Source organism: Acanthopagrus latus, chromosome 15, assembly GCF_904848185.1.
Source record: "Acanthopagrus latus isolate v.2019 chromosome 15, fAcaLat1.1, whole genome shotgun sequence".
NCBI lineage: Eukaryota > Metazoa > Chordata > Actinopteri > Spariformes > Sparidae > Acanthopagrus > Acanthopagrus latus.
The window spans coordinates 929,594-951,487 of record NC_051053.1 but is presented as its reverse complement, the minus strand read 5'-3'; the positions used below and the strand labels follow the sequence as shown (position 1 = coordinate 951,487).

At 39.9% G+C, this 21,894-nt stretch overlaps 1 long non-coding RNA gene across 2 annotated transcripts; it reads right to left on the bottom strand.

The window, feature by feature from the left end:
- Positions 1-11,145: 11,145 nt before the first annotated feature.
- On the bottom strand, positions 11,146-20,053 carry LOC119033083. Of its 2 annotated transcripts, XR_005079143.1 has the most exons (5): positions 20,010-20,053; positions 14,628-14,718; positions 14,314-14,499; positions 11,813-13,363; positions 11,146-11,602 (listed from the first exon to the last, which is right to left on the bottom strand). It is a non-coding gene; the product is annotated as an uncharacterized LOC119033083 (long non-coding RNA). The 2 variants fall into 2 exon arrangements; XR_005079144.1 differs by lacking the exons at positions 14,628-14,718; positions 20,010-20,053 and adding an exon at positions 19,257-19,316.
- Positions 20,054-21,894: the final 1,841 nt, after the last annotated feature.

Here is a 21,894-nt window from a genome sequence, read left to right as displayed (position 1 = left end):
CATTATGACATGAATAACATTGAGTGCTACCACACAAAGTTATTTAAAGGTCCACTTTTATGTCATACACAATATCATAAAAAAAACATCCCCTCATGATCCTCTATTAAATCTTTATTTATATGTGTAACAGCAGAAACACTAGAGCCGTCCATAGTCCCTGTAATATATGGAGCCATACTCATATGCTGTGGTGATCAGGTTTCTGATGTGGAGGTGGAGTGATACTAGTGTGATGAGATCAGAAGTAGGACTGGTGGAACATCTGTAAAACTCAAATGAGCACTTCTAGCTCTGGGTATTGGAGAGAATTTTCGTGGAAGAATATAACTCGATTTTTTATCACCCCCAAAATCAAACAGCTTCAGAAAGGTCAGACAAGTTATGGAAAGTGTTGGAGAGAGTGTGGAAACACACAGGCGGATCATTTCCATGTCTTCTGGGACTGTCCGATTATATACTCTTTCTGGCAAGATATAGTGGTGAAAATTAATTTAATATTGGGTTTTGAGATTAAATTTGATTTTTGTACAATTTATCTTGGTGATATTTCCCCCACAATCAACGTTACTGACAATTATTTGATAAAAATAATGTTGGTTGCAAGTAAAAAAGCTATTACGAGAAGATGGCTGTCGAAAGAGTCTCCATCTAAAGAGGAGTGGATTGCAATTGTGAAACAAATATATGATATGGAAAAACTGACTTTTTCCTTGAACTTGAACATGGACAAATTCACCGCACTATGGAGGAAATGGACAGCTCATTTTGAATAAGTGACAGTATCCAAATTGTGTTCTGTTTTATCTTTTTATTTTTCTATTTATTTATTTATTTTTTGCTGGGGTTCAGTGCCCCCTACTGTCCTATTTGATGCACTCTCTCCGTCTTGCTGTACTCTGGTGTGTGAATGGTTTAGTCCTGTTCTGATAAGAAGAGTAGACTGGATAAATAGAACAAATCTGATCGAAGTAACTTTAACCCCTGGTCCAACAAAATATACTTATTGTTATATCTTTCCCTGTGTAACAATATATTTGTGTATATTTTCCGTCTGTGCACTCTGTTCCTTTTTTTTTTCTTTTCTCCATTATACTGTAAATTGAAAAACTTAATAAAAATAAAGTTTAAAAAAAAAAGAGATCAGAAGTAGGATGCATGCATGTAATACTGAAGTCGGAAGTCCATTAAGTTATGAAGGTTCTGTTCTACGGAGTCAAGTCTCTGGATAATTTTCTCCCTCTCCATACAGTCAGCCATCAAGACATATAAAGTCGTGACATGCCAGCTGGGTAATGTAAGCTGGCTGATAGCTGGACATTCATACGGGTCTGTTCAGATGACCATCTCCATTGCTACTCAGCAGCAATACAGCAAGGTTGTGCAGACTGTAAGAAGGAAAAGAAAACAAATCCATCTTACTGCATGCACTAGGAGAGGAGGCTCTTTAAGTTTACAATACGCTTATCATAGAACAGGATGAAGGAGAGACTGTGTACATTTTAGTATTTTTGTTTTTTTTCGTTGTGGAACAGCAATATGCTTCTGTCCCTCAGAAAATGACATGACCAGAGACAGGATTGTGTTTAGCATGTATGACCCATGCCTGAAATTGAGACTTTTATGAGAACCTAATCTCATACTAGAGAAAGCCATAGACACCTGCAGAACTGCTGAGATTGCTAAAGCCCAAATACAAGCAATGAATGCAGCTGCACAGGTGAAAACTGAACATTCAGTGCACACAAAAAATGAAAGGACAGTCAACAGAGACAAAAGACCTGCATTGCCTGTCCAACATGCGCATAGCACAGGCAAAAAGGCATGCAGAAAATGTGGAAAATCTCACCACCAGAAATTGTAACGATCATACAATGATGTGTGGATCAGTCAAAGCACCAAATGGAAAGACAGTACATGATGTTTCACCAGAAATAGACTGATCGGCTAAAGTCTGAAATGGAAAAGTCCTGGTATTCTAAAGTTAACTTTGCCTTTTTTATGGGGGGTGGGGGGAGATTTCGCATTACAATGTTCACTGTAGCGGAACACATCCTTATTATATTCTGTTCTAGTTTACGTGGGGCCATATGTTTTTGGCCAATTGCTCTCTGAGCAGGCATCCCCCAAGCAGGCTCTGTTGCTATAAGCACACCTCTCTTCTGGCGCAGCTGATGTCTGCAGTTGTAGCTGGTATGAGAGCAGTCTTTGTATTGTTTGTGCCTTAGTTTATTGGTTTTGATAGCGTGGTGTTAAAACCCATTATACATGATTTTGTAGATGCCTCTAGACCCTCTCTGCTTCCGCAGACATGGCACTCTCACTGATCACTGCTGGAATTCACTCAGTGGCAAAATAGCACCAATGACTCTTGTCTGCTCACCTCCCTGGCCACAACATTTTCATTAGTCCCTAAATGTTTTAGCTCCGGCCATTTAAGTGCAATGAGTTGTGAGTTTAAAGTGAAACTCTTGCCAAAAAGCACTTCTCAGACACTCTCCTTGGCTCTGATTGGTTGTATGCTACTGGGAGCAGCAGATTCTTGCAAATCAAATTAGAGCCACTGGGTGGATCCACAGACAGTGGATTTTTATACAGCTGACCTGTATCTTATTCTACTGCCAGATCATAATGACAATTTTAGCAAATATAACAAAAAAATTGTCACGGACTACAGCTGTAAGTGTATCAATTATTTGTCGTTTTGCTGTTAATTGAAATTGGTTGGCCATCAGAATCAAGGTTTCCTTTATTTGTCCTGCATACGGTGAAATTTCTTCATCACAGCAGCCAAAGAACAGGGTATTGTAATAAACAATAATAATATTAAAAGAATAAACAATACAATATAAAAGTAAGAAGTAAGAAATACAAACTAGAACTCTAATATACATTGTATATAAACAATGTTTTACACAGTTTTACACAACAGTGTAATTGTAACATATATGGGTATGTGAAATTGTCCAGTTTTTGCAAAAAAACATTGAAAAGGGGTTCTTTTATGATGTAGCACACATGCTAGTGTGGTGGCATAACTGTTCTCTTACTAATCCCAAGGCCAGAATGGTGCAATTTATGAATTTTGTTGATGACTTTGTTGATAATACCATAAATAATTTACCCATCTGCTATTTCTTGCTATGTATTGGGCATTTGCTGTTGGTTCTACAAATGGAGCACTTCCTAAACCTCTTCCTGATTTTATCCATGCATCCCCTAAAGCCTCATGCTCTGCTGGGACTCCAAAAGGGACTTGATTCCAGCTGAGATATACCTCCTCAATGTGTTTTCATTCCCATTTCCAATCTGTATTACTGCTCTTACTCTCCGTACTTCTCTTAACTCGACTGTGACTGTGATTACCTTTTAATGTTATTAAGGTTAATCGTCCTGTTGACATTACTGGGACACATATGCCTGTCCAATTCACTTGTAATTGGGTTAATAGGGGGGCACTGTGCTCACACATCCAGATGTCGTCGCCCAGTGGGGCAGTACCATTTGCCCAATTTAGTAATCGGTACTGGGCCATGTGAGAAAAGTTCTTTTGATAAATTACATGTCCTCCGTTAGGCACAACCTGAACACACCTGATACAGGCTTCTGAGCTGGATTCACACATTCTGATGGTGGTAGCATTGCCCCCATTGGTGGCCGGATACCAGGTCTCATTGCTGCACTTCACCAGCCCCACCACATCCGTCATGTTGGTTATGTTTCTTGAGTTACATACTCCAACTCCACTCCTTGTGCTACACAGAAAGGGCACATTTGTTTATCAGGTTTATGTACCACAGGTGGCAATGCTGTCATGATGGCATAGATGTCATTCTTTTTAAGTCTATATAGGCATATTCATGAGTTGTCACTCAATCCTTCCCGTCTCCCTGCCATGTGCATTGCGCAAAAGGTAAAACATGTCGATATATCTGGACCTATGTGACTTACTGGCATAAGCTGTGATATTCTTTTGGCATTGTAACATGCAATACACTCTTACATGTTTGAGTCCCACTGTGGAGTTTTTAGCCTGGCCAAACCTTGTTCTTCCCTCTTACTTATTAGCCGAATGCATCTACTGGCTTCTACTGTTGTCATTTCCTGACTTGTTTCTGTCTCCTGTGTTTGTGCATATTACCTGTAATGTCACATCCCTTCCTCTCAGTAGTCAGCAGTGCGGGGTAGCCCCACCCAATGTTTAGCTGGAGCGTTGGCTATTGTGATGTCATGGTTAGTGCATAATTATATGCATCAGCTTTTACATACAGAAGATGTAGTAGTTCTCCCGTTTTCACTATACCCTTGTCAGAGGCTAAGGTGACTATGGCAAATGCACATCTGAGAGGATTAGCACAAAAATAAAGCAAAACTAATCTGAGTGTCATGAGGGGGATTAAAGTGGAAACTATGGATAGAGGAGGTTGGACCCAAATGCAGTTACTCATGGAACAGGAGGCAGGATTGGGGAAACAAAAGGCTTTTATTTTACAAAAGCTGAATTCCACAAAAAACCAAGGTGCAAGAAACAAAATAAGTCCAAAGACCAAAAACCAAAGTAGCAAAGAAAACAGTACAAGAATGCATGAAGAAAAAGGTGAAGTACAAATCAAAACCAAATTTCAAATCAAACAAATGCAAAATGCAAAAACTCAAGATCCAAAAAACACATACCATAGAGAGACTGGAAGAACATGGACTAAAAGAACATGGACTGGAATATGGATCAAGGCAGACGCAGACGCAGACGCAGACGGAATACAATGACCAGACAAGGAGTGAAGGGAACACAGAGACTAAATACACAGACACTGATGAACAGATGAGGAACAGGTGAGGAGAGAGAGAGAAGGGAGGAGGCCAGGTGAGGTAACGAGGGGGAGGAGCACAGAGGAGAAAACCAGGAGGGAACAAGACTGACAGACAGAGGGAGACAGACCACAGGAAAATGTACAGGGAGAACTTAAAGGCACATGGGGCACAAAAAATCCACACATAACACAACACAAAAACAGGAATCATGACACTGAGTCGGAAATGGCTCTGACTCAGACCTAAATTCAGTCATGGGCAGGCGGTGTATGTCTTGCACAGTCCTGCATGTGCACTTTCCGGGGTGTCACTGCCCGTGGCAGCATCATCTGCAGCCGCTCCAAGGATCAGGGGATTTTGGTGACACTACACTGAATATTATTGAAGTTATGAATATTTCTCCTAATAGAAATTCCCCAAAATTATGGCAAAGCACATTTTTTCCAAACAAAAAGTTGGAGAATAACCAGCAGTAGACCACTGACGTGTGGAGTGTTTTTGGTGACACTACACTGAATCATAGTTAAGATATTGTATATTTTTCATTGTATCTCCTTTCGGTTTTGCACTTTGTAGATCCCTGCGCCCTCGTCTCACAGACGGTTGACAATAGAAACCAAAGTTAATGTCCAGCCCGGAGGACCGCTTGTTTAGATGAAAATACAGTTGTAGCTCGTTGTCTACCTTACTACAGTAGGAAAGAGATGTCGTTTGTTTTTTAACAATGTTTCCCTCATGAGTTACTGATCTGGGAAGTGGATATATTTCCAACTTTACCTAACTAATGAGTCCTACCACATAAGTCAGTTACGTATCATATCAAAACCAGCTTAGCACGCTTGCGTTACTGTGCTGTAAGTGTTGTTCTTCTGTTTTGAGCTGCTGATGCTGTTTGAGAGGCTCAGGCTTTCACGTGCGATCATTGATGTGATGATGAGACTCCATCTGCACAAACCGCAAACTCACTGAAGTTACTGTGAGTGACTCTGTGCACTCGGATGGCTGTAATTCAAAGCAAGCCCACTACACTGCACGGTCACTTTTTACATGGAACTTGGACCGGGCCTGGGGCACAAAGGCCAAGGCTGCCATGGCCACCGTGAAATTCCCACCCTGGTAGTGGTGCTTAAATGGTTCTTCCTGCAGTCTTCATTGGAATTGGTTCTGTCATTGGTATTATTTGAGTCCTCACAGAAAAAAAAAAAAAAAAAAAAAAAAAATGTCCAAATTTTTGCTGACGAAAGGGGAAGCCAAGCTCTTTCATTTCCAATACAGGAGTGTGTTGCTCCTGTGTCCACCATAAAATAATGCTGACAATTCTGAATTGTTACCTCTATGGTGGGCTTAGTTTGCGGTTGCATAGTTTGAATAGGTGTTATTACTTCCCCCTCAGGTTTCTCTAGGCATCCCTATTGCTATTGTGCTGTGGGTCCCATCTATGGATTGGTTGGGCAGTTCCTCTGCAGGTGTCCAGATTGTCCACATCCTCAGCATTAGCTGTCTTGTCGTTGTGTGTTTTGCTGTGCTGGTTGGCCATATGAAGGCTGTTGATGTTGGTATTGCATTTGTGGAGGTCCTCTTCTCCATCATCATCTTTGTGGTGGTCCTCCATTTTGATGTGCTCTTTCTGTACCCTAGCCAGTGTTTCCTCCTTGATCAAAATGCACAAGTATTGGAAGAGCTTGTTGCATTGTTGATGGGGCTGTTGCATAGTTTGGTTGCTGGACAACCGAAGGCTGTTGCAGAGTTTGTGGTGGTGTCACTGCTGCTGCAAACATTGATGCCTGAATGATTGCTGGCTCAGCTTTTACCTCAGGTGCTGGATCAGACTTGATTTCTGATGCTGTCGTTGTCACTGATGCTTGGTATTTGGTCTTATCTCTGTCTTTCTTGATGTTCTTTGTCAATTCTCCAATCTGGATTTGCGTTAGCTTAGCAGATAACATTCTGCTTTGTTCTTCTTGGCTTGAATTTTCAGCTCTGCAAGTGTCCACATTATGCACTATGTGTTCTGAAAACACAGGCCAGTCCATTTTCATCAGGCCAACCACCTGGTTTAGCTTGTTTTGTACTTCTTTAGGCATGGCATTTTTCACATATAGCTTGAACAGAGCTTTGGATGCTTCATTTGCGTTCCAGTCGATTCCAGTCTCTTTTTTCCACTTTCTTTAGAACTCAAATAAGAACTGTTTTGTATTTTCTCCATCTTTCAAAGTCTGCTGATTCAGCTTGGATGGATCCATCTCAGATGGATACTTGTTTCGTAATGCCTCCCATATTTTTGTTCAGTAGGGTCTAAAGGATTTAGCATCATGATAATGTATGTGATTTACTGCTCTTGCACTTCCATCTTCACAGATTTCAGCCACCATTTGCTGGCCAACTATCTTCATTGGTATGGCCTTAATATCTCCCAGTGACAGCTTTACTCCCCCTGTGTTTTCCTCAAAGGCTCTGATCCATTTATCTGCTCCTTCTGTTAGTGTAGGTAGACATTTTATTAACCTTGTCATGTCCATGAAACTCCGGGGCACATATATTTTGGCCTGGCCAGGAGGGGTAGCATTGTTTCCTTTAACCCTTTACCTTTTCTTTCCTCTTTCTCCTCTCTCTCCAGTGTTGAGGTCATATCTCTCTTCAGTGAATAGTTTGACTTCTGTATGATAATCAGGGAATGTGTTGCCTTCATAGTTGCGGGTGCTTTAACCCTGTGTCCATACTTCTGGCAACTGCCAAGTTTACCTCATATGTCCAAGGTTGTTGTAGTTTGGCTCTGTTCCTCTTTTGTGCCTGTTCTTCTAATATTTCCTGTTCCTCTTTTACCATGTCAGCTTTGTATTGTTGATGAAAGCTTTTCATTAAGCCACTCTAATTGGGTGTGTAGTCTGAGTGTTTTCTTACACCTTTCACGAGCTGTGCTTTACATTTGTGGCACCACTGCTCATCTTCAGGTGAGGCCTTACTAACTGCCATTTTTCTTTCTGTTTTCCTGCATCAACGTGCTCTCCACTTTTTTCCTTTTTCTTCATTTGGGTACCTGTGCAGCTGTCTTTCGTCTGTGAGGGAGCATTAATGCCATTCTGTCACTTCCCTTCTGTCTTCACAGCGAAGTGTATGTGCATGTGGTTTTTGGCTTTCTTCCAGCTTCTCCATCAGCCTGCTGAATTCCTTGAACACCTCAGAGTCTAGTGTATGTCGTTCTGGAGTGCAGAGCTGTGTTGTACCATGTTGCTCCTGTTCTCTGCTTTCTTCCTTTTTCGGAAGAAATTTGTTTTTGACGGTGCTGGTAAGTCGTCATGGTCAAGATCTGTCACTTCACTGTCATGCTCACTCTCTTCTCTGTCTATGTCTTTTGCTAAATGCTCAGAGGTTTGGCTGTAGTCTAAAGCCTCTGGGATCCTGCTGCCCTGACAGTGTCTTCTTTTTGACCGTGCCGGGTTTTGACTGGCTTCCGAGGTCCCCGGAGCGCTGTTGCTCTGCTTGTATCTCTCTGATCTTTTGGCTTGTAGTGATGGGAACGGCTCTTTTTACTGAACTGAATCTCTAGAATCCATTCATTAAAATGATTCATTCAAAAGATTCCTTCACCGAATCGTTCAGTGCTCTCCAACTCCCTGAAATGATAAGCAGCCAAACCGTCATTGAGTTAATAATTCAGCCCTGAGGTTCACCTTCACTTACTGAGGGATGGTGCGCAATCATTTACTCTGAGTGGTTTACATGCACTCAAATTATTACATGGTGAAAGTGTCCCTCTGTGCACAGTAAAATCACTTAACATGATGCTACACGGATGTTAGCATCACAGCGCTAATTTTCGCAGTACGGTTACTGAATGTGAATCATGAGAATCATGAGTGAGTGACACAGCGTCACTTTCAGTACAGTACATGAACGAGAATCACGTCCTCAGCGTCATTTCTCTGCCTGCAGTAGGTTTGCGAATCATGATCGAATCACGGGGCGAACATGATTCACGTCCTGGCATCCCTTGTTCGCGAACGATCTGCTGAGGATGTGAATCACGTTCGTGATGTCACTGAATCAGCGTGAATGTGAGTCACGTTCGCAACGGCAGCTGCTGAGAATCACGTTCGCGAACATGAGTGACTTTTACTGTGCAGTAAAATCACTTAAGATGATGCTACATGGATGTTAGCAACACAGCACTAATTTTAGCAGTACGGTTACTGAATGTGAATCATCTCCTCTGCCCTGGGTGAGTGACACAGCACCATTTTCAGCACAGAACCTGAACGAGAATCATGTCGTCAGCGTCAGTCAGCGTCAATCATGAACGAATCACAGCGCAAACGAGAATCACATCCTGACAGTTCTCTGAGTGAGTCTCGGCAGTTCCACTCCCGGCCGGCATGATCGCGGCTGAGCTCAACTGAACTGAGAAAGGAACAAATCAGTCCATGAAGTGATCCCATTCACTTCATTCACTGAAAAGATTTCTCTGTTCAAACCGACACAACACTATTGGCTTGTGTTTATGATGGCTGCTTCTGGTGTCTCCCGTCCACCTCTCTCAGTGGGAACTGTCCTTTTTCCTCCATAGGCACATATGGTGGTGGTGGTGGCTGTGCTTCTAAGACTGGAGCAGTGGGCTTTGTTTTATTCTTCTCCTTTTTTGTTGTACTGCCATTTGCCTTTGTGTTCCTTCCATTTTGAAGTACTGCAGCACATCTCTCTGTTCAGTGTGATACATCGTTTTTCTTTGATGCTTTATATCATTCTTTGGTTCTTTTCGCCGTAATTCTGCCTCTATTTGGTCACAATAATTTAGGTCAGAACTCCCTGTTGTGTCCCAAAAGTGGCTCCAGCAGTTACTCTGTGCCACTTTTTCATGCACTCCTGGATTTTTCTCTTTTGTGTTGGGTGTTTTAACATTACTTGTTCAACTGGTGTTAGTCCTACCAACTGCTTACTGTGAGTTATGCCCATTTTCCTCTCCTGTTAGACAGTGACTGGTGCAGCAGGCCTGTGTTTTTATACCCTGCTTTCTTGCTGCTGTTATCTTTTTGGATAAGAGTGGTCCTCTCTGGCTCTCCAATTATCAATCTGTATTTCTTTTAATCAATTTCACTGTTTACTTACACATTCTGTCAAACGTATGTTCTTAAAGGGATAGTTCAGGTTTTTTGAAGTGGGGTCATATAAAGTACACATCTATAGTCACTCTGTTCCCTACTGTAATTGCTGATCAGTGCAGCCTCAGTTTGGAGAAGTAGAGAGCCGCTCCAGCCCAGATGCTCAGCTTTGTACTGCTGTGAACAGAGTCTGGAAACGAGGCCCACCTAAAAAAATCTATATCAGTTCAAGTGTACATTATATAGAGAAAATTAACACAACTTGAGGATCTTTCCAATCAGAGGATTCCAGTGCCTCACATATAGTCTGTATCACCAACTATCCAGAGTTCCCTGCCTTACTGAATCCTGGTGTGTTGCGGAACTTCTTCAGTTCTCCAAAGATAAATGGGAAAATAATCCCAGAAGAGAGGGGTCAACTTGTCGTCAAAGTAAGTTTTTAGCTCTCACTACATTTTATTGCATAAAGACTGATAATTAGAAAACCACCATTCCAGGCCATGTTTTCTTTATCAACGTAGATTACTTGTGTTAGCTGTTTGTATATGCAAACTAATCTGGATTCACAAATTCTACAGCCATTAGTGTGCGGTGCTAACCTTAGCCTACACCATTTGATGTTACAAACAGTACACAACTTCTTCACAACTTACCTGTGTCCAACTGATAATGATATGCCTACATATTAGCATCTACCAAATACAGATCATGAAAGTACATATTAATTGTAACTATGTTATCCCTACTATTTCATATTTTATATATGGATATCAAATTGTATTTACAACATTTAGCCTTTTGTTTGATGAGAAATAACAGCATATTGTAGGATGTATATAAACGACTAATATTGTAGGGAATTTATAATGTTCTTCTGTAACCATTTTTAACAATCACTGTGTTATGTGCAATTATATTTTATGCAATAATAACTCACACCAATATTTGTGTTGTGGACTACAGTGGGCGACAGCCTGGAAAATGCAACAGGACAATTTTACCATCATGCATAGTGACTAAAATTATAAATACATATCCACCACCAAATGGGCAGTACGCTGGCTTCAAAGAATCCGAAGATGCACTGAATCTTGTTTCATTTTTGTACAGCTTATGATAAAAACATGTAACACACATCACAATGACCATGATGTATCTGATGTGCTCAACACAAAATGTAAATCACCAACATACAAATAAAACTGAAACGACACTTGATAAAACGTTATGATTTGTTTACAAACACAGTCATCTTTTTATTCACAACATGATGCAACTCAGCTTTTGAAACATGATATATTTTGTGTCAGCAATGAGTCTTTATCAGGCTTTGGAGTGGGAGCTACATGGGCTGGTTGGATGGATACTGGCCCGTCTACACTGGAAGACACATTCCACGAGGTCTTCTCCAAAGCCCCGACAGGTCGGCTCATATATATTTCTGACCATTTACTGACTTGACAGCTTTGAGTGAAAGATGTTGTATTTCTCTGAACCTTGGCTAGAAACAGTATTGATTACTTATACTTCATTTGATTCAGCATGTTCATCAAGGGTAGTTGCATGTTCCCGGCCAACATTGTAGTTGGGGTCCATGACACTGAGCTGAGTTCCGGCCTGCATGGAAGTATACTTGAAGTGCCTCCCCTTCTCTGCATACTTTAGCACTGAGCTGTGGTAAACCTCTAGCTCCCCTGAAAAAATAAAAGTGACCTCCTAACTTATGTAACATTTTCATAGTGTCGCAATTTATTTGCTCCATTGTTTTTTCTTTTTTTCCTTTTTGCTACCACATACTTCCACCCCCACATGACAGGAGTATAAGATGACTACTAAAGTACTCCTGAATGCCCTACTATATAGTATGTCTTTCATTTTTATGTAGTGTAATGTGATATAGTTACCTGTGTGCTTGGACAAGGTCACGCGACTCGTCCTTCAGGAGGGTCTTGTCCATCACAGTGTTCTTTAGGGCCACAAGAACTGCAAGACCACCAAATTTGATTTCCGCTCAACTTGATCCATGCTTGCAATTCCATGTTCTCTTTTTCTTGCTGCTGCTCTTGCATTTTTTTTTCAAACTAACATAAATAGAAGTTCAAGAAAAGAATCTGTTTGGACAAACTCATGGGACTGAGTCTATAGGCTCATATTTCAGAATATCTACAAAATTTCAAATTAGAAATTTGTGTCAGGTTGGAGGAAAAAGGGAAAACGAGGTCCAAACAAACAGGAGGGTGGAGGCAAGTACTGGGACCCACTGGAGGCCAGGGATGTGGACTGGGACCCACTAGAGCAGTGGTATCAAACTGATCCAGTAATCAGGTGTGTTCTTGCTTGGTTGGCTGATTGGTTGGCTGATCCAAATCAGGTGTGTTCTTGCTTGGTTGGCTGATCCATATCAGGTGTGTTCTTGCTTGGTTGGAATGAAAACCTGCAGCCACATGGCCCTTTACTGGATCAGTTTGACACCACTGCACTAGAGGCTGGGAACGTGGGCTGGGACCCACTAGAGGCCAGGAACGAACATGAAGGCGTTCTGGGGGCCGGCGACGAAGGCGAAGGCGCTCTGGAGGTCTGTGACAAAGGCGTAGGCGCAGGCTGGATCCCGTGGGAGGCCGGCGACGAAGGCGTATGTGCGGCCTGGAACTCGCTGGAGGCCGGCGACGAAGGTGTAGGTGCGGGCTGGAACCCCCTGGAGGCTGGCAACTAAGGCGAAGGCGTGGGCCGAGACCCACTGGAGGCCGGTGGCGAAGGCATAGGCTGGGACCCACTAGCGACCAGACCACTGGCTGGGAAACCCTCCAGGGTCTTGGCCACCACCAGAGTTTTGCCAGGAGCTGGTGACCTGTGAGCCAATGAAGGTTCTCTGGCAACAAACGACCTCGGCTGGGCCCCCGACCGAGGAGCAGGCACTGGACTTGATGTGAGACTCGGCCGGGCCTCCGACCGAGGTGCAGGAACTCGACTCGGCTGGGCCTCCGACTGAGGAGCAAGCACTAGACTTGGCGTGGGACCGAGGTTCATGGACTGGTGCCATCTGGACCGCCGACTGAAGGCCACTGGCAGGTGTTGACCGGGCCGCCGACTGAGAGCCACTGGTAGGTACAGGGGTTTAGACTGAGTCCTGGGTTGGTAGCCAGGCTGTGACTGCAGCGTGGGTTTGGGCTGGTAGCTTGACTGTGGCTGAAGCATGGTGGCTTGCCACCACCTGAGAGTCCACGCCATAGAGGTTTGCAACCAAAGCCTTTCTGAATTTAGCCAGCTGTGCTATAACAAGTGCGACACAAGGGAGTTCCTTCAACCAAGGCCTAATAAACAGTTCTTCATCAAAATCTGCTATGGCCCTTAGCTTCTCCCCTGTGTCAGGCTTGCCGCTCAAAACCTCCACCAATTTGTTCCCCAGCCTACAAACCTGTACACTGTCTGGTGGATCCATTTCTGGTCCGGTCATTCTGTCAGGTTGGGGTAAAAAGGGAAAACAACGGAAAGGGAAGGTGGACCCAAACACAGTTACACACGGAAGGCAAGGATAAAGGGGAACAAAAGGTGAGCTTTATTTAACAAATGCCGAATGCAAAAAAAACAAAAAAAAAACAAGGCAGACAAAACAGGGACAAGAAGCAAAGTAACAACCAAAAACAGCAAGGCAAAGTAGCAATTAAAAGAAAGTAAGACAAAGTACAAATCAAAATGCAAAATGCAAAAAAAATCCAAAACATACCAGTCAGGAAGAGCTTGAACAGGAGCATGGACAGGCAAAGACAAACCATGACAAACAGAAAACAATGACCGGACAGGGAGTGAGGGGAACACAGAGACTGAATACACAGACACCGATTACAAGGACCAGGTGAGGAGAGAGGAGGAAGGAAGCCAGGTGAGATAATGAGGGGGAGGAGCACAGAGGAACAGACCAGGAGGGAACAAGACAACAGACAGAGGGAGCCAGAGGGGAGAACACAGGAGAACTTAAAGGACACATGAGGGCATGGAAAAATCAGAACATGAGACACAACAAGACATGAATCAAATACAAAAAAAAAAAAAAAAAAAAACAGATACAAGAACAACACAAACAGGAGATGATCATGACAATTTGCATAAGATAAATGTGAATTTCAAACCATTTTTATTCTATTTGAGTACTTTACACACTCTGCAGTGGGTACAGTCCATAACTGAAAAAGTCTACATGAAAAGAGCTCTTGTATGACACCAATATCATGAAACATTTGCCTTTGTTTTTTTTTTTTGTTTTTGTTTTTTTTTTGTTTTTATATTATTTTTTTATATTATTTTTTTTTTACATTTCTTTTTTATATCAGGTGCTTTTTTGTTTTCACTGATAAATTCACATATTATAACACAACATTTGCATGGAACAATACTGATCAACACTAACCTTTGGCTACATGCCATGCATCAAATGATGTCTGAGGTCAGGGTAGGACTCCCTCATGATCTTCCTTATTGAAGGAGCATGGTCTGTAGTGACAATATCCACAGACACTCTAGAGGCTAGTAAATGATCCAACCCCCTGTGGAAGCCCACTGGCTCCATCACAGGTGTGCTTGTGGTCTCAGAAACCTGGACACAAAAATAAAATAAAAATGCCAAAACACATCAATAATGCATCTATGCAAACAATTACATATTTCACATGTGAATCCAATCATCAAATCCCCTTGCAAAGCCACACTGAAATTCAATTTTACCTGAACCAGATCAGACATAACTATTTTCTTTGTGGAGTCATCCATGAAACTGTAGCATGAATATTTTGTGCTGTAACCTGGGGAATCTGATCTGTTGGTAGAGAAAACGCTGTAGTATTACAATAAATGAAATAAGCACAACATGATGTTTGCAATTACTGTTGCTTATACCCACCTTGCATCCCCACAGACATCAAACTTTCCACTGGCGCTTTAAATTTCCCTCATATAGTAACTGTATCATTATTGTGAGGGGTCAAGGCCGCTTTAATTCATGGGTTTATGAGTTCAGGAGCCTCCCATGTTCAGGTTAATTGATTCTTCCCGGGCTGCGCCGCCACTGTAAACAAACATACCCCACTCGCAAATTTGCAATGACGTCACACACTCAAGCTGCTGCAGAGCAGAGGTGAGCTGAGCAACCAGAGAGATGGTTTGAAAAAGCGCCAAGAATGCGGAATATCTCACATCCAGGGAAATCAGATTTGGAGAGGACTTGACACTGAGGGACAAAGAGACTAGAAATAAACTGTGTACGTGTTAAAATTTCTTTTCTTTTCTTTTCTTCCCCTTTATTTCTCTCTCGGAGTGTGTGTGTGCGAGCGACACTGTCCCTATCACTGTGCTCATTGAATGTTAGTGGTATCTGAGACAATTTGAAGAGGAAAGCTGTCTTTCTTTTCTGTAAAAAATTTAAAGCTGATTTTTATTTGTTACAAGAGACCCATGCCTTAGTGACTGATTATGAATTTTGGAAGCAGCAATGGGGACAGGACATTTGGATGTCTTATGGCAGCGATAATTCAGCAGGTGTAGCCATTCCAAAAGGGAAGTTTAAAGGTAAAGTTTTGAAGAATAAAATTCACGTGTTTGGAAGGTGGATTGTTTTGGCTGTGAAATTTATGGACACCATTTTTGTATTGAGTAATATTTATGGTACAAATAACAGCTCCAGAAACCAAGCCTTATTTGAAGAAGTGGAAGAAGAAATTTGTTCATTTTTAAGGCTATTCCCCAGTGTGAAACTAATCCTTGAAGGAGATTGGAACTCCATTTAAGATCCACTTTTTGACTGTCAGCCAACACGCAGGTGAGAGTTGATAAAACTACAGAAATTGATAAATTGCGCTCTAATTTAAATTGTTTTGTTGTATGGAGGTATATAAATCCTGACAAGTGTCAGTTTACGTGGCAAACAAAAGACTTGAGCAAACAGTCAAGAACAGATTTTTGGTTGATTTCTACAGTTATGGAGAAAGAAGTAAGAGATGTTTTTATTGAACCTCCTGTACTTACAGACCATAAATTGATATACATCTCAGTTAACCTTAATAACACAAAAGATCAGGATAAAAGGACTAGATCAAGTTATTGGAAATTAAATAACGCTCTTTTAGAAGACAAACAATTTCTAAGTATGGCAAAGTTAACTATTAATGAAAACTGGAGAAAGGCTAAAGCACTGAACTCCTTTAGAGAGCAATTGGAGTTTTTGAAGTATCAAATTAGAAGACTAGCAACACATAGAGGGAAAGAAATGGCAAAAGACAAGTGGATAATGGAGGATAATATAACAAAAAAGATAATTATGATATATGATAATCCAGATACAAATCTACAAGATAGAGAAAAGTTGATTACATTACAATTACAACTAGTTCAGATCTATGAAGATAAAGTGAGGGGGCCTTTGTGAGATCTAGAAGAAAATGGATGGAGGAAGGGGAAAAGAACACAAAATATTTTTTCAATTTGGAAAAAAGGAATACAGGAACTGCCTCAATAATGAAATTAAATATCAATGGCCAGATTACAGACAACACCAGGGAAATATCTACTTTTGTTAAGAATTTTTATGAAAACCTGTACAAGAAAAAAGTTTTTAATTTATGTGACTCGTTCTCACTTTTTAGTTCTATAGATGGAGATGTAAAATGAATAGATGAAGAACAGAAAAGTCTGTGTGATCAGGATATTACTCAAGAAGAAATCAATCTATGTATTCTAAGTTAAAGGATAATAAGTCCCCTGGGAACATTGGCTTACCTAGTGAATTTTATAAAATCTTCAAAGAAGAGATTTCAGAATTTTTGTTCAACATTTATAAGGAAGCTTTGTCTATGGGAAGATTACCGCCATCTATGTCTCAAGGCCTTATTACATTAATTCCCAAACCTGGGAAAGACCCAATGTGTATCGAAAATTGGAGGCCAATTACTTTAATAAATAATGATGTTAAGTTATTATCACTTACTTTTGCTCGAAGGCTCAAACCTTGTCTTCAAACAATTATTGATGACTGCCAGTCTGGATTTATGAGTGGTAGACATATAAGTAATAACGTTTGTTTAATTCTTGATTTAATTGACAACCATGAATTTATTGATGACAACAGCCTTACACTATTCATAGATTACTATAAAACCTTTGATAACATAGAACATTCTTTCTTGTTTAATAGCTTGGACTTTCTTGGTTTTGCCTTTTATTTTAAATCTGCAATTCAGACATATAAAAGGTACAGCAGTTCAGTGAAGTTGTTAAATGGAACCACCCATAGTTTCAATATAAAGAGAGGGATTAAACAAGGAGACCCTATTGCATCATTTTTATTTCTACTAATCATGCAAACTATGGTACTTCACATTAATAAAGATTATTTAAGAGGCATTCAACTTGCAGAAAGTCAATTGACATGTTTTCAATTAGCAGATGACACTATTTTTTAAAGAATGAAAAGGAGGTAAAAAAGACAATTGACTGTCTCGACACATTCTCTCTGGTGTCAGGTTTGAAGGTTAATATTAAAAAATGTGAGCTTTTTGCTTTAAAAGACAGACCGAATAAGAAATAGAAGGTATTTGTGTTAAAGATGTTATATCATATCTGGGCATTAAGATATGCAAGAATCAAGAAAAAAGGCTTGACTTGAATTTTAATCCACTGATTGATCCAATCCAATGTGGCTACAAAGGGATTTGTCAATCAGTGGACAAATCTTTTTATCTAAAAGTGAAGGGTTTTCTCGGCTGGTTTATACAGCTATGGTATTGGATGTTCCACCAAAAAAAGTTAAACAGATTGACACAGAAATCTTCAACTATATATGGAAAAATAAGCCCCATCAATTAAAACAAACAGTGCTGTGCAACCCATACTGTCAACAGGGTTTAAATGCATTGGACTTTAATACATCTAACACAGTTTGTAAGATAAACTGGTTGAAGAGATATCTGCAGGGAAAAAGTAAATTATGGTACATTATACCAGAACTTATTTTCAAGAAAATCCGGGGGGTTGAATTTCTTTTAAACCGTTTTTACAGTGTTGATAAACTTCCTGTCAATCTGGCAAGTTTTCAGAAACAAGCCTTACTTTCTTGGATGTTAGTCTACAAACACAATCTTTCACTACACAAGTGTCTGATCTGGAATAATCAAAATATTTGATAAAAGAACAAATCTTTGTTTTTCAAGAGATGGTTTGACCAAAATATCTTGTTTGTGACACAGTTATTGAATGAAAATGGACATTTGTACAACTACACTGAGTTTCTAAAAAAATAAGCAGTTCCTCTTACACCTAAAGAATTTGCCATAATATTTGACGCTATACCTGTGGAACTGTTGATGTTATTGCGAGGAGATAGTAGACCACAGCTAAATGTACACTTAGGCAAATTTAATGTTATATCGTATAAATTTAACAGATAAAAAATGCACCAATAGACATATAAGGAAATTTTACCACGAAATTACAACCCCATCAGCTAAACTACACTGGAACTCAAAATTTATAGGTATAAACTGGAACTCAGTGTGGACTTCAAGTAGCACATACTGTGTTACAAACAAGGAAGTTTCTTTTAAGACCATACTTTCAATTTATCCTGTAAATCAGGCCATCTCCAGATATAAAGATGTTAATGTCAACTCTACTTTCTCTGAACAGGAGAAGGAAACTATTTGTCATCTTTTTTTTGAATGTTGTTATGCTTTATTTATTTTGGAAAGAACTGGAAAACATGTTTGTATCTTTGACAGGCATTAAGCTTAAACTAAAAAAGACATAATTCTCACTTATTATGAAAAAAAAAAAAACTTAAGGGAAAGGAAGTGTTTTTGTTGTATCTTTTTATTTTACAAGGAAAATATTACATCCATAAATGCCATGGAGAAATGTTGTCCCAGCAAAATTAAAAGTCTGACTGCATTTCACAATGAAGAACGACACCTTGGAGATCGTTACCCGTCACCTGTAATACCTGTAAGAGGGATCTGTGCACCAAAGTCAGTATTACAGTTAATAAGTCCAAGCACGGCATTATACTCCAGCAATGCCGTGTGTTTGACGCACTGAGCAGCACCAGTGCTAGCATTAGCACAGCAGGTAAAATTAAACAACTGGCTAACCTCATTTTACTCATTTGAGAATTATTTATTTGTATATTGAGGACTCATTTGAGTATTGTTTATTCTCAGCAGTGAATAATTAAGATTTATATTAATAAACCTGAAATTCATTTTAATAAACCAGGTTGTATTCTTTTCTGTACTCATGTACTACTTGTTTTGTTATGTTATTGTTACGGGCCTCAGTGAAGCAGGCCACGTGGACAAATAAAGTAACCTGTACAAAGCAGGTAAAGAAGAGAAGAATGATCAGGATGCGTCTTGCTCTCTCTCCAGATCGCTTCTGGTGTTTTTATTCACAACAATCAAGATCATGAATTTCAATACATTCCTGTTTCTTTAAATTTCAGTTGTCTTCTTTATGCAAGTCCATGTACTCATTATAACTCAAATGGTTCAATACAACATGTTCTCTGTCTCTTTAGTCTCTGTAATCTCTTTATACTTCAAAATACACTTTTTTATCAAATAAACAACATTTATGTTTTAAACAAATTCTCTTTCCACAGGCAGCTTCCTGTTTTTAACTCTCACTTTTAGTGAAAATACAATACAATGAAATAATCCATTTCCCTTTTTGCTATCCTTGCAAAATACAATGTACACTCTCTGTATAAAATACACACTACAAAATACACTCTGTAATAATTACAGAATACTGAAATATACAGGATGCCTTGAAATATAAATGTATATGTACTCAAATGGCATTTTAATTAACCAGAAATTATTTAAGTCCGAACGTAGCCTTTTACAGATACATTGACGCTGTTGATTGACTCAAATGATGCCAGTAACACACCCAAAATGGCGCCGCTGCACGTGAACTCCGTCAGAATCAATTTACATTTACTGACTTTTTTAACATATTTAAAGTTCTCATAGCAACACAAACTCTTACTAAACACAATCATAAACACTTCCCGACCTCATAAAATACATTTCTAAGACACATTCACCATTTACTGACCTGTACAAAGCAGGTAAAGAAGAGAAGAATGATCAGGATGCGTCTTGCTCTCTCTCCAGATCGCTTCTGGGGAGACAGCGGAAACGCCCCTCCCTCAGGTGCTTCCCCACAGGTACCCCACAGCAACGATGAAAACAAAAAGGTTCCACCTGACCAAAACACATATTCTCCTCTCTCATTTCTATGTGCTAAATAAATAAAATTTAGAAAAATCAGTAGTGAATGTGTGCCTTCAGAAAATAATAAATAAATGTGTACACTTAGTACAATAATAAAAAATAATACATTTACTATTATTAAATTGTGGCCATCCCATGGGTGCCACATTATGATATGTTAATAACAATATTATGGTGTTTTCTGGCTCAAAGAAGGAAATCTCACTGTTGTATGTCTTGAAAGAAACTAATGCATTTTGTGACGTAGATTACCTAGATATTACATATAACAAAAAAATTAAAAAATGAGACTCTATAAATTGAGGGGATGGAGGGCCTACAAAACCTCTCAGCCCCGGGGCCTAACATTAGGTTAAGGTGGCCCTGTGAGGGGTAATTGTTTGAATAGATGCCATAAACTCATTTACACTCAGAATAGTAGAAAGAAAGAAAAGCCAAGACTTTCGAGTCATCTGTGTCAAGTCTAAGTCAAGTCTCAAGTCATGAATGCCAAGTCAAAGTCAAGTCGAGTCTTTCATCAGTGTTAGTCAAGTAAGTCTCAAGTCCTCAAAGTTGCGACTGGAGTCTGACTCGAGTCCCCCATCTCCGGACAGCGGAGCACCTTCTCTCACAGAATGCTCCAGCTCCGCTGTCGAAGGGACAGATACAGGAAATCTTTCCTGCCACACGCCATCACACTGTACAATAACAGCTAAAACTCTGGTCATAACACATATTCTCTACGCACTTTGGTTTTTACACACTCTGTTCAACGCATCCTATATTTTATCTTGCACCACAATTACTCTGATTGTTTATGCACTTTTATACATTTTGTACATTTTCTGTGTATTACTTTTTTATATTGCTATCTAATACGTCTAGGTTGTTCCTCCTATTTCATTGTGTTGATATTGTCTCTGTGTATAATGCTGCTGCTACACCGAAATTTCCCAGCTTGGGATCAATAAAGTCTATCTATCTATCTATCTATCTATCTATCTATCTATCTATCTATCTATCTATCTACATGCCTGTGAAAGCAATTGCACATAATCATAAATGAGCCTAATTCATTATACATTTTTTGATAGCCTGTAGGTCAAAATCTCTACCATAAACAAAAACCAAAATAGATAAGTTAGCCTCACTATAGCCTATGCATTAGATGTACAGTATAACCTATATGTGGGTATGTGTTAGAAATCTGTGCTGCAGATTTGGTATATTCAAAATGAGACAGGAAGAAAGTCATTAGCATTTCTTTACTGGTTGTTTGATAATTCGTTTTATTTATTTGTAGATATTTAGTGCTTTCTTACCTGACAGTTGGGTACAGCAGTGCTCTTCAGCAATTGTTTGTGTGGCTTTCTTAGCAGTGGTTGTACATAATCCTCTTCAGAAAAATGAACACTGCAAATGCGGAGATATCTCAACTGTGCTGGTGGCATGCTGATGTACATATTCAGTGCAACTAGCTACATTTGTCAGAGGTCAATATCAACCAACGGTACACAGTGAAATGTATATGTTGGCTTAGATACTTGTTTGTTATAGCAGCCTGGAAAAACACAAGAATGCACCCATTTTGAAGTCTTTAGAAAAACTGGTGATATGCGAGCAGTGAAATACAGTGCAGTTGGCAGGCCCAGTTGCGCTAATGCGTAGGGATACGGAGGTCCTACGGTTGAGAAAATGTAGTGTCAAAAGAAAGGGCGGTCTGACTG